We start from the raw sequence: 12,500 nt of genomic DNA, 5'->3' as shown, positions 1-12,500 counted from the left end.
ACTAAAGTAAGTATATGCAAGCAACAAGCAAGTTTTTCTACCTCGGACCCCTCACTACCAAGAACTTCCATTTGCAAGACTCCCGAGAATGAGAGCAAGCAAGCCTATCTTGCTTGCTTGCTTGATTACTTAAGTAAGATAATGCACGCAAGCACGCAATTTACTGTTTCTCAGGTCCCTCACGACCAAGAACATCACTTTACAAGACACCTCAGAAGTAAAACGCTCTAGTAAGCAAGCAAGCAATACTATCTTGCTTACTTGTTTACTTAATTAAGTTAATACATGCAACGTGCAAATTTTCATATTTAAACACCTCACTACCAAAAATTTCCGTTACAAGATTCCCAAGAATGAGAACAAGCAAATAAGCATGCAAGCTATCTTGCTTGCTTGCTTACTTAAGTAAGATATTGCATGTATCACACAAGTTTTTCTTTCTTGAACCATTAAATAGCAAGTAATTCCATGACAATCTTCCTAAAAATGAGAACAAGCTAATAAGCAAGCAAGGAAGACTGTCTTGCTTGCTTGCTTAAATAAAGTAATGTACGCAACACGCAAATTTTTATATCTTAGACCTCTGACTAGCATGAACTTCTTTTACAAGACGACTAAAATGTGAGTAGGCAATACGAAGCAAGCAAGACAATCATGCTTGTCTGCTTACTTAATTAAGTTAATTCAAGCAAAATTTAATCTTGGACCCATCACTACCAAGAAATTCTTTAAGTAAGACTCCCAAAAAGGAGAACAAGCAATAAGCAAGGAAGCAAAACTATCTTGTTGCTACTTAAATAAGATAATAGACCAATCACTACCAAAAGCATTTCCATTACAAGACTCCCAAGAATGAGCAAAACCAATGAGCAAGTAAGAAATAAGGCAAGACTATCTTGGTTGCTTGCTTCCTCTAAAGCAATGCACACAGCAAGAATGTTGATGAAACAGTGGAAAAATGCAGTACTAAAATATAAAAAACTTCTGACAATAAAAATATTAATAATACTAATGACAATAATAATGAAAACTATGGTAATAATATAATTATTATTTTTGTCAAACAATAATAATGGAGTTTGACTCCGATTTTTCTAAAAAGTAATAAATATTTTTTATTATTTTAGTTATGTATGATTTTTTTCCCCTAAAATATGTAGTAAAACTTCGTTATTATTGTGAACCAACAAAAATTACTATTATTGTTATCATTATGATTATGACAGCAACACTTACATTCAGCCGCGAAGTGAATGCACATGAATCATTCTGGGAGTGTTTTCCTGCTAACGTAGTTCTTGCCTTGGTCAACAAACAGAAAAAGGGCGTCACAGGGGTGATGGTCGAGGAAGGGGTCTAATGTCCTTGTACTACCAGGCCGTAGTATCATGCTCGTCCTCAGAATACTGGTCTGCATAGTCTTTGGCCTTGTCCCTATCGACCCCAAGTGCCTGCAGGGCATTTTATTTGTTGATTTAGCCTTCCAGCCGCTCCCTCCCTTCAGGAGTCATGTAGCTACACAGAGGCTGAAGGTCCCTGACCTCAGCAGAGCGCAATATGCCTTCTAGAGCTTGTTGGCTGCCAACTCTTGCTTGAGACGACTTGCATTCTTTTCCTTCTTCTGCAGTTCACTGAGGTTGATTCAGAGGCTGGCTGAACGCACACTTCTGTGTGGGAATAAAAACATCTTATGAGTGGTAAAAATAAGCCAGTAGAGGGACAGCATGACAGAATGTTTGCTTATGTGGTTAAAAATCAGGAACCAGGGGTGGTTTAAGTTCAGTTAAATAAGTCTTTCGTCTCACGAAGGGGTACTAGAGAGGCAGGTTTCTTGCTATATATTATTTGCAGGAGGTCAAGGAAATGCCATTACTGCGTTCACAGACATAGGCCAATGGTGGTCCTGATCTCTGGTAGGTTAGGATCTCGATCTCTGGTCTTATGTCGGTTGGACCCCGTTTAAGAAACAATCTTCTTAGAGATGGACTCGGTCACATACATTTGGATACCAGGCATTACGGCAAACTTTCCTGTTAATTTCATAGGATTAAACAAAATACAGCATAGACTAGGGAACAGAATACCCTCTGCTTCTCCTCCTTCTTGGTTTTCTTGAAAGAAATTTGTTCACAGATGCAACCACTAATACAGACATTTTGTATGTAGTCAAAACCCGTTTCTTAGATTCTATTCAAAATACCGATGACCTTCTCTGCGATCAAACGCTGACAGCATCCGTCCTTTCATGATGGCCCAGATTTATTTATTCCTTTCACTAACCTTATCGTTGAATGGCTCATGTATAACCCGCATCTGAGGCAATGGTGTTCTGCCAGCCCTGACAGTTTCAGTACACGGGACCAACGTTTTTTCTCCTCCCTTTATTCACTCTCACATTCAGGGGAATAGCTATAGCTACTGGACAAAACACAAGCATCTAAGAAACACATTAAAATCACCAAAAACATGAAAGTTAGTCAGTCATGCGATCCACCACAAAACAACAGACTTTGTTTTGGTAAACGCTAGAGAGCAGCAGCATGCTGCAACTTCTCGGAATCACTGGCAAACTTGATGTAGCCCACACATTAAAATAATGGAGTTTTTCTATCGATGATCAGTTAAATGTTTTTCTATGAACATTGAGAGAAATCGCATTATTTTAGTGAACCTTAGAGGTAAATGCAAAAAGAAGCTTGAAACAAAATCCTTTAGAAGTGGTACACTTGTCGGTCAGTGAGCGAAGTAATCAGCCTTGGAACGAACAAACTTGTGTTATACGGTTGATAATACTATCATTTTTAATAGGAAAATAGAACTAAACAGCGCCTTATTTTTCGTCACCGATACCGCTTTATACATTCCACCGTTTTAAACTGCTTAATCCTATGAGGGAAAGGGATAAAAAGAGTCGTTTGCTTAAGTAAGTCATACTCAACAAAAACGAATATTCCAAGTTTTTCACGCAACTTGGGTAATATTTCCCCAAAATGCTACACATTTAGGAAACCAAGAGGCGGGTTGAGTTTATTTGATATTTTTTAAATTCCTAATAACTTTTTTTTAATTTTAAGAAGCGGAGTAGTGGAAAAAAAGTTGGAAAAAATACTTAGCGTGTAAGAAAATCGTTACGTTAAGAAATTTACAAACAGGTGAAAGGATTTGAATTGATGAAGTTGAAATTTGAAATTGAACAAGAGGACAGAAAAGCTTGAATTTGATTGGGTTGGAATAAAAATGGAGGACAACAAGCCTGAGTTGAAGTCTTCTAAACACAGAACCGAAATTCCGATAAATTGCTGTTGCCACACGCAGAAAGTGGTTCAGAACGTTGGTTTTATTCGAAGTGGTCAGTATCAAGGGCAGAGGTGGTAGATCCAGAGTGGGTTTATCAACTATCCTTGGTCTCTCTCTTGACCAAGAATGGACTTCTCAATTATAATTCATATAAATGCCTTCTCTTCTCCTTTTCTTAAGCCTTGGAATGGATGGGCAATATATTTTTCAACCCCCCCCCCGATACGGCTCCGCCATTTAGTTCCGCACTTGTCACGAAACCCTCTAAACAACAATTGTTCACTGCATTTTGTTTTTTTGTAAAAAACGCTTCATTTTGTTTTCAATCAGATTTTCGAATCAATAGCTTCCAATCCTGTCTCTGGAGACGGGAATAATAGAAGGTTCTCCGATCTGTTTCTGGAGACTTCGAATTTCATTTTCTTTTTTTTTTTTAACTGTAGGGAAAGCGAATTTTTCAGCGATTTTTCATTTTATTATTTTTTATTTCCCTTCTACCATTCTCTATTTTTCATAACGTAGGCCACCAATGGACCCCTTTTTAATGGGCTTGTTATATAAGGGAAAAAGGTTCATGTTTTCCAAATAATAATAAATAATAATCAACTAATAATAATAATAATAATAATAATAATAATAATAAGAATAGAAGAGCAAACTTTTCAAAAAACACCCCAAAAAACTGACCCACCTGGGGGCAGATTCACAATCTTCCGTTAATCAAAGCAGCATTCAAATTTTTTTTTTTTTAAAAAAAAAAAAAAAAAAAAACCCGAAACAAAACCCGATGCTAATTAGCCCACCGATCCTCTTAATAATTCGTTATTGAGGTAAAACTATTCGATAAAATGCCGCAATTCAAATTAATTGCCCCTTTAATGGGAGGCGATTACTCCGCCAATGGAACGAACGAATTCATTCAGACCTGTTCTTCCATTTTCGTTCATTAGAACGAATCGTTTTGCAATTAGGTCTTCCCATTTTCTGTGGTTTTTATTTACGCTAATTATAAATGTTTTCACAACCAATCAATTCAAGTGGTTTGCATTTTCTTCAACAGGATATTTGTTTTATCCTAACCCCTTCGCGGACAGTATTAGATTATTATTATTATTATTTATCTTATTAGTTATTATTATTATTATTAGTATTTATTATTATTATTATTATTATTCAAAATGAGTGTTATTAAAGAGCTTTGCCATTCACCGACAGGCATTATTAATTATTATTGCTATTCAGAGGATGAACACTATATTAATATGGAAAAACAAGCCCCAGCAAAGGGGCCAGTGACTTGAAATTCAAGCTTCCAAAGAATATGGTGTCCAATAGAAAGAAAGTTACAGAAAGCGGTAATATGGCATACGCAATATATAATCGTATGTATTATAGTGTATACAAATTAACGTGTAATGGGAAATATGGAGTATAACTGGAGACAAAAGTTAAAAATTCCTGCCTTTCTCAGTAAGGACTTAAACGTTAATTGAAGTACCACAGTAAACACTAACTTCCCGAGAGGAAACGTGTAAATAAAAACCGGTGTGGCCAATAAGGACTAAGCAGTAGAGAAGGGAACTGGGAGCTTAAGAAAGGTTTTGGGCGGTAATAAAACCATTCGACAGTTCCCTGTTTTGAGGCTCAAACCGACGGTGAAACGAAAACCTTGAAACAAACAAAGGCAAACCATTCAAAGCCTTTGAGAGCCACAAAGAGATGATGACGACGAGGAGAGAGAGAGATTGAGAGGAGACGAGGAGAGAGTTCGCTCCATTTCCGGAGGGTTAGCTATTTAGTTGAATGTTCATCCATTAACGGCTTTCAAAGTATTTGAGGGTTAACACTTCTGAAAACGAACTTTGTTTTTCAAAGGAAACTTTTTTTTTTTTTAAACTTTTTTAACAGTCAGCATCCGGAGTTGTAGAATGGTCACCCCTTGATAAAGTTTCCTTTGATTCCAACAGCCTTCTCAGTTTTTAAACATTTCCACGTCTGGTTTTGGCCATGGAATTAATGGCGTTTGTTGAGGGTTGTCTGCTCGAATCTTGAAACGTTAAGAGAAACCGCATAATTGGTGATGTCTGCAATTATTTCTCCGAGAATGTCCATATATTAATTGGTTCAAATGGTTTATAGTTAGATACATAACGAATTCCTATGGGACGTTATTATGGAGGGGCTGCAGCCCATAATTAGCATCAGCAAATTTTTTAGCATTATCTTCTTAAATTTTGAATATAATAAATAGGAACGTTAATGTAATATGTATTCCAAACAATAATGCACTGCTTAAAAAAATCACAGCGCTGTCACGTGGACTTCATAAATAAAAGCGAATCCCATAAGGCAAAAATGATAGGTCCAGAAATACCAAAGCACCTTTCCGTCTTTACTCAAGACAATGGTCTTGAGTCAAAAGACCGAAAAGCAACTTGGATTTCTGACTATAATTTTTCTTGTGGAATTCGCTAAATAAATTAAAGCATGTATATACATCATTTTAATTTTTCCATTAATTCATTCATCCTTGTATGTCAGAGATGCACAGATAATGATACAAATTCTTGTGGTTTGGTTTTAGAAGATATCTCTCTCTTCTACACTCTCTCCCTCCTTACCCCACCTACCTCCATCCCCCTCCTTCTCCCACCTATACTCCTACACCTTCAACCTCTCCGCTCATCACCCCCATCCTCTTCTCTCTCCTCTCCACCCCCCGCCACTTCTCTCACTCCCTGGACCATGTTAGTTCTTTCGTGTGAATATTCTTGCGCTACTTTGGGCCATAATAAAATGCAATATACTTTACAGTACAATCCTGCGAATAAGGCGAAAAAGCCGACTTACAGATAAGCTCACCGACGTATCGTAAATAAATAGATAAGACCTTCATGGATCTCGGAGCTCCAGATTCAGTAGGAAACCCTTTGCCTTGGATTTGGATGCCTATACGAAATAATGAGATCATTAAAACTGGGAGTAATATTATCATACTATTTCCCCTCAGTAAATGAAGAAGGCCTTTCGTTTCGTTTCATTGGTCCCGAGGGTTTCATGGAAGCTGTGGATTATTGGCGGTCTTCTCAGATCGTTTGTCAATGATTATAACCCCCCCCCGTGGTGTTTCCCCAGCAAACAATACGGATCGGTCTTGCAGAATGCAGCTTTTTATGATTTCTTGCTCTTGGCTCGTTTGTTGGTAGTTGTTATTGTTGTTGTTAGTTCTCCTTATTCTTTCTTCTTCTTCCTATCTTCTTGTTCTTGACCTTCAAACCACTCGTAATCAATCTCTTCCACTTTTTTTATAGAATAAATTAGTGATTCAACCTGTTCTTAGTTCAATCCGAAAAATGCACCTATCGCGAGCTCACCTCAATACATTTGCTCTGTGGAAGGGTTATAACCCCCTAATAAAGTTGTTCGCCATACTTCTGATCTTGCCGAAGTTCCAAAACGCCCATGTTTTTTTAAAACAGGTATTATTTCTCGTACTGAGGATTATTTTGTCCCAAGCTTTTTTTTCTTTTTTTTATTTGGTCTGGAGTTGCATAAACGTTCCAAGCCAGTCTTAGTTAGTCTTAACACGGGAAAAAGTTCCTCAGCGGTAAGAGTAATGAACTAGATATAATTGCTTTTGTTTTGAAATCATTGTAAAATAAAACATTTAAGTTGGTAATTTTAATCTTTGGCATGGATAAAGGTCCACGAGGATTTCGTGCAATCGGAAAAACTACTTTTCATTCCCCTATCGTCCCCCTGAAAAACTCAATCGCGCGAAAACTTTCATCCCCCCCCTCGAAGAAAAGGGCGCAGGAGAAGAAGAAGGAAAAATAAATTCGGAATTGCAAAGTCTTGGAGGACAAAACAAAGGAAAAGGAAAGAAATGGAAGATAAGAAGAAACTTTGGAGGGGTTAACGAGGGGCCAAACGCCATCAGGGAAAGATGTGAAGTTTCTTAAAAGGAATTTTTTTTTTTCTTTTTTTCCTTTTCCCAGCTGGATTCAAATTATGAAAAATTCTGAAATGATGCTTCTATATAGAAGACCTCAGAATAACCTGGGATGAAGCCTTGAGAAGCAGGGAAGCCATAGAATCATTCTTTTCCTTTTCCTTTCCGATGGAATTGGCTGGGGTATCGAAAAAAAAAAACCACTTCTTCTCTATTCTTTCTCCCTCTCCTTCTTCTCTCTCTCTCGCTCTCTCATAAAGACAACTGCAGGAAAGAAGGCTACATAGTTTTGTTGTATATTTTCACAGTAAGGGACAAAACATGGCCTATTTTATGTGTATTAATGAAACCAAAGCAGTATTACGTAAGTATAACTGGGGAACAAAACGTTCAGAACTTCAGGATATAAGGGAACAAAAACAATATTAGTCAGTTAACTGAGATAAACCTCGTAAATAAATTAGGCACGTTTTCCTTACTGAATTGGCTCTAAAGGTTAGTCAGCTACTTAACATAGAAACCTGCAGAGAGAGAGGAAGAAGAGGAGAGTGTATGGTCTGGTCCAAAGCGGTTTTATCAAGAAAGTTTGTTCAGCTGCTGAGAAGAAAACCCCGTATGAAATAAAGCAATGTTTACCATCTATATAGTTTTGGGCAATAAAATTGATTACAAGCCGTCTGGAGGCGAATGCTTAGAGAGTTAATCTCCCTTATCCCCCCCCCCCAATTAATTAGGAAAAAAGTAAATCAGCAGCATGAGGCACAAAAACTTTCCAAGATATCAAATGCCTTCGGCAAAACGCCAAACCAAGGTTGGTTTCATCAGCCGCTAGTAGGTAGAAATTCCGTACACACTGCGCCCACTCACCTCCATCTTGTCATTCCACTCGCTTTAAGTAAAGCCGAGGGCCCCATTGAAACTTAATATATTCTTTCTATATTGGTAATTTCAAAAGCAAAACATAATCATAAAAAACTATAGTCTTTTACAATGACCTAATTTATGGTTCCCTTGACAATAATATAATATATTATATCTTATGATATATATAATATATAGATATACTATAATATGATAAATATATATATATTATATATATTAAATAACGGCTCTTGACGCATTGCAATAGCTTTTGTGTAGTTTATTCCATCATTTGCCGTGAGATGCTTACAAGAGTTTGAATCAACTTCAAAAGCCATTGTTAAATACAATGATATTTTTATAGTAAACTTGGTCATTCCGTTAGCAGAATCTAGACATAATATAAAGCGCTTTTCAATGGTCCCTTACCTGTGTGGTGGGTTCAAAGGTATGTACAAATCCCCGGAGAGGGTGGGGTGCGAATAGCAGTATTAACGAGGTAACCCAGAGTGGGAAAGTACGGTGGGGTTACTCTTCCACGATAATAAATTCGCTGGAATTATCTTTGGTGAATTAAAGAATATTCCCTTCAGAAAGAGAGGAGAGAGAGAGGGAGAACGATGAGGAGGAAGAGAAGGAGAGAAGAGAGAAGATAAGAATTAGCCTTATCATAAAACCGTCTTGAATGAATAAATCATAGAGTGAGATGCTGCCAGGAAACAGAGAAAGAGGAAAGAAGAGAGGAGAGGAGAGGAGAGATGAAGAGAGAGAGACGACGAGAGAGGAGGAATATGGCATTATCATAAAACGTCTTTGAATGAAATATCATTAGAGTGAGAATGCTCCAGGAAACTGGAGAGAGAGAGAGAGAGGAGAGACGAGACGAGAGAGAGGGAGAGAGAGAGAGGCATCGTCCGAAATTAACATGAAAACGTCTTTACTGATTACCATAAAGTGGAATTTCTTGGAATAATCCCAGAGAGAGGAGGGGAGGAGAGAAACGTAGGAAAGAAAGAAAGGAAAGAGAAAGAGAGAAGAGAGGAGAGAGAGGAGAGAGAGCGAGAGACGAGAGAGAGAGACGAAGAGAGGAGATTATGCAATTATTATTGAAACGAAACCTCAACTGAATATCATAAAATAATCTCTTTGAGGAGGATGCTCAGGTAAAAATAACTTGGGAGGTCACTCGGACGTTGAATGGGAAATTCATTCCGTAACAAGGTTTGAAGAACAAGGTTTGAAAAGGGTGCAAAACAGGAGGAAAAACTTCAAAGCCAGTTGCACTACCGAAACAAACTGGTTAGGAAGAGGGATGAAGGAAACGGAAAGTAAGATTAGAAAGAGAAAACTGAATGCAGGTAAAGTAAAAGGACAACGGAAAGGGGTTGCAAGCTAGGGGTGGGAAGGGAACGCCGCAAAAGAAACCTTCAGGTTAATACCTGACAGTGCACTGCATGAGCGGGTACCACTGATGGACAAACGACTCCACCCCTACGGATAAGATATAATAAAAAGGATTAAGCACACCGAATACTTACGTCGTTCGACCGTGGAATAAACCTATTTTGATGCTTTGATATTTCATCAGAGGTTCACTTTTTTCAAACGAAATTGCCTTTTGTAGTGCGAGAAACTACCAAGAGCCGTATCAGATGAGATTTATATGGCCCGGGGCCAAAATGGGGCAAAACAACGCAATGAAACAGCAGCAGAGTCGGCAGAGTGGTTCAATAGTTTCGGGTTTCCATAATATCAAACGATTTTGTTTTTCAGTTCCCCGATATCAAAGTTCTATGTAACCCACATAATTTTTCGTTTGCCTTCAGACGTTTGATGAAGGGCCAAACGAATTCCAAACTTTATCTTTATTCTTTTCCAATTAGCGGGCGAACTTGAAAACAGCAGATTTCCGGGTGTACAAAATATGTTTTGGGGACAAAATATTTGTATCGTTAAGCGGGCCTTGGTATGAAGTTTCGTGATAACATGAGAATATGGAAGAGCGGTGTTGCGGCCAAGCCGTGGTGGGGGGAATTTCTCGTTGACCTTTTGCTACCGTTTGTTATAAGCACTGTGATTTATTGCCCTTCGATGAATGCATGAAATATAAAGTGATGTGTGTACAAAATAATCGGACCTCATTTTCCAAGGAGGAAAATATTGACATTCGCCCCGAGTAGTTACCACTGACTTGAATTTGCAAAGTCAATGGTCCAATGTTAGGCCTTTGAATGGATTTAATTATGGATGACAATCTGTCCAGGACTAATGGACACCTGCCATTCAGCCTACCAAAACGTTTTCTTTCACACTTTCACACTTTTTTCAACCAAAAGAGTGAAGCTGGTGGGGGAAGATGGAACACGAATCCTTTCTTTTCATGCAGGAGAACTGGGATCATAATCAGTCAAAAGTATTCTAGCAAATGGAGCCTTTAGTCACAATATTTTGATTGTCCTCTATGCAGTGTTCAATGAACCAAACAAATTATAAAAAAAAAGTAGTGGTCCCCCCACCCCCCCCTTCTCTCCTCTTCTCTCTCCTCTCTCTCTTCTCTCCTCTATCTCTCTTCTCTCCTCTCTCTTCTTCGTTAGTTTGGAGGCTGTAATTCAATTTCCTATTCTTCAGTGATTTTCTTATGAAACAACAAGAAAAACGTGAAATTTTCCACCCTTCCTTTTGAAAAGTCAAAAGGGAAAACCTCATATACCTCCTAAGGGGAGAGAGAAGAGAGAGAGAGAGGGGGGGAAGAGGAGAGAGAGAAGAACGAGAGCGGAGAGAGTACGAGAGAGATGCAAATTAAAGAACAAAGGAACCTGAAAGTGCAATTGTAGGGAACTTTTGGCTGCATCTCAAATTATAAAAAAAAATAAAAAAATATGATACCAAAAATTTCTGAAAGGAAGGACAAATTGGGTTAACCTGTTTGTGTGTTTTTAATTCTGAAGGACCGAGGGCACCTACGTTCATTTTTAAACCCTTAATTAACCTGACCACATTCCAGAAAAAATTGGACAACATGGCGGTACATACTGGGACATAATTATATATGCATTAAATATATATATTAGATATATATTATATATATATATATATATATAATATATATATATATAGTTAGATATATATAATATATATTATAATATATTATAATTATATATGCATGTGTGGGCTTGTAACGCAGAAAATTGTTTATTAACGTATTTTCATAAGAGCAAAATATAATGGAACAAAAAGATATCGAAATGCCGATAACTAATTTAAAACCTACAAACGTGCCCAATTAAGGCGGGGATCCGTTATCAAACATCATCCCTTATATGAATCTTCAAACTAACGACCAAATATTTCAAAAAAACCAACCAGACGCTATAGACTAATGATTATCGTTGCTTAAATTCCCCATGACAGCAATCGTTCCCCAAATACCATCTAAGTCATCTCATTTTCAGATGGTGCCATTGCCGACAATATTTTAAATAGCAATAGCGTGCTTCCATTTCCAACCCTTAACCACTTCTGCTTCCTTGAGCGAAACCTGAACAGAGCAAAAGGGTAGGTGGGGTAATTAGCTGCCACCCTATGGACTCATATAGCTAGGAGGGAGGTCGAAAGCTCTTTAACATTGCCAGGTTGATTTACCGATAATTGGGAAGGTCGGTTACGGAAAATGCATCCTTATTGGTTTTTACTAGCAGGGAATAAATCCCTGTTTCATTGCCTCAACCAAACCTTACTCCCCCCCGATTCTTTAGAGCAGATTGTGGAGTCTGGCTGATCTCCAGATGTTTAAGCCAGGGTGCAAATTCGTTCCTGCTCTCTTGCTGCCTGGATACTGATGATGTCTCCTGAATTCAGGTTTCTTTCCGGTCCTTATTTTCTGTTTCCTGAATTCATTCATTTATTCATTCCCATTTCCAAGTGACCTGCCCTATGTTTTGAAGGTTGATTTACCTTTGGAGTCCATTTCGTGTTTATTTTGTTATGGTTCTTGTTTGACTCGTGTCCATAAAAAAAGGGTTTTGCAGTTGGGGATTCAAAGAGAGAAATAAAGAGAGAAACAAAGTAACGGTATTTGTCCTTTCTGGACGGATATTTAATCTTTTCATCTTTATCCCTTTCACTCCCTCAACCTTCGACAAAAACCCATAAGAGAAGATCAGCTCAAAATCAGTACATTTCAGTATTTCTACGAAAGGAAAGATACACAGGAAAACCCCAATACCAGGGACAGGGGTGGAATCTTAAACGAAAAGCCAACAAGGGAGGGAACTGGTTCCGGTTTGAAAGCCCACGCCTTTCTTTCACTTTCTATTTCGTTCGTTTCCTTTCCTTATAGCTCTCTCCTCTCTCTCCTCCTCTGCTCTCTCCTCCTCTCTCTCCTCATCTC

Source organism: Macrobrachium nipponense, chromosome 18 (genome assembly GCF_015104395.2).
Source record: "Macrobrachium nipponense isolate FS-2020 chromosome 18, ASM1510439v2, whole genome shotgun sequence".
Lineage (NCBI taxonomy): Eukaryota > Metazoa > Arthropoda > Malacostraca > Decapoda > Palaemonidae > Macrobrachium > Macrobrachium nipponense.
This window is presented reverse-complemented; position numbering follows the sequence as displayed.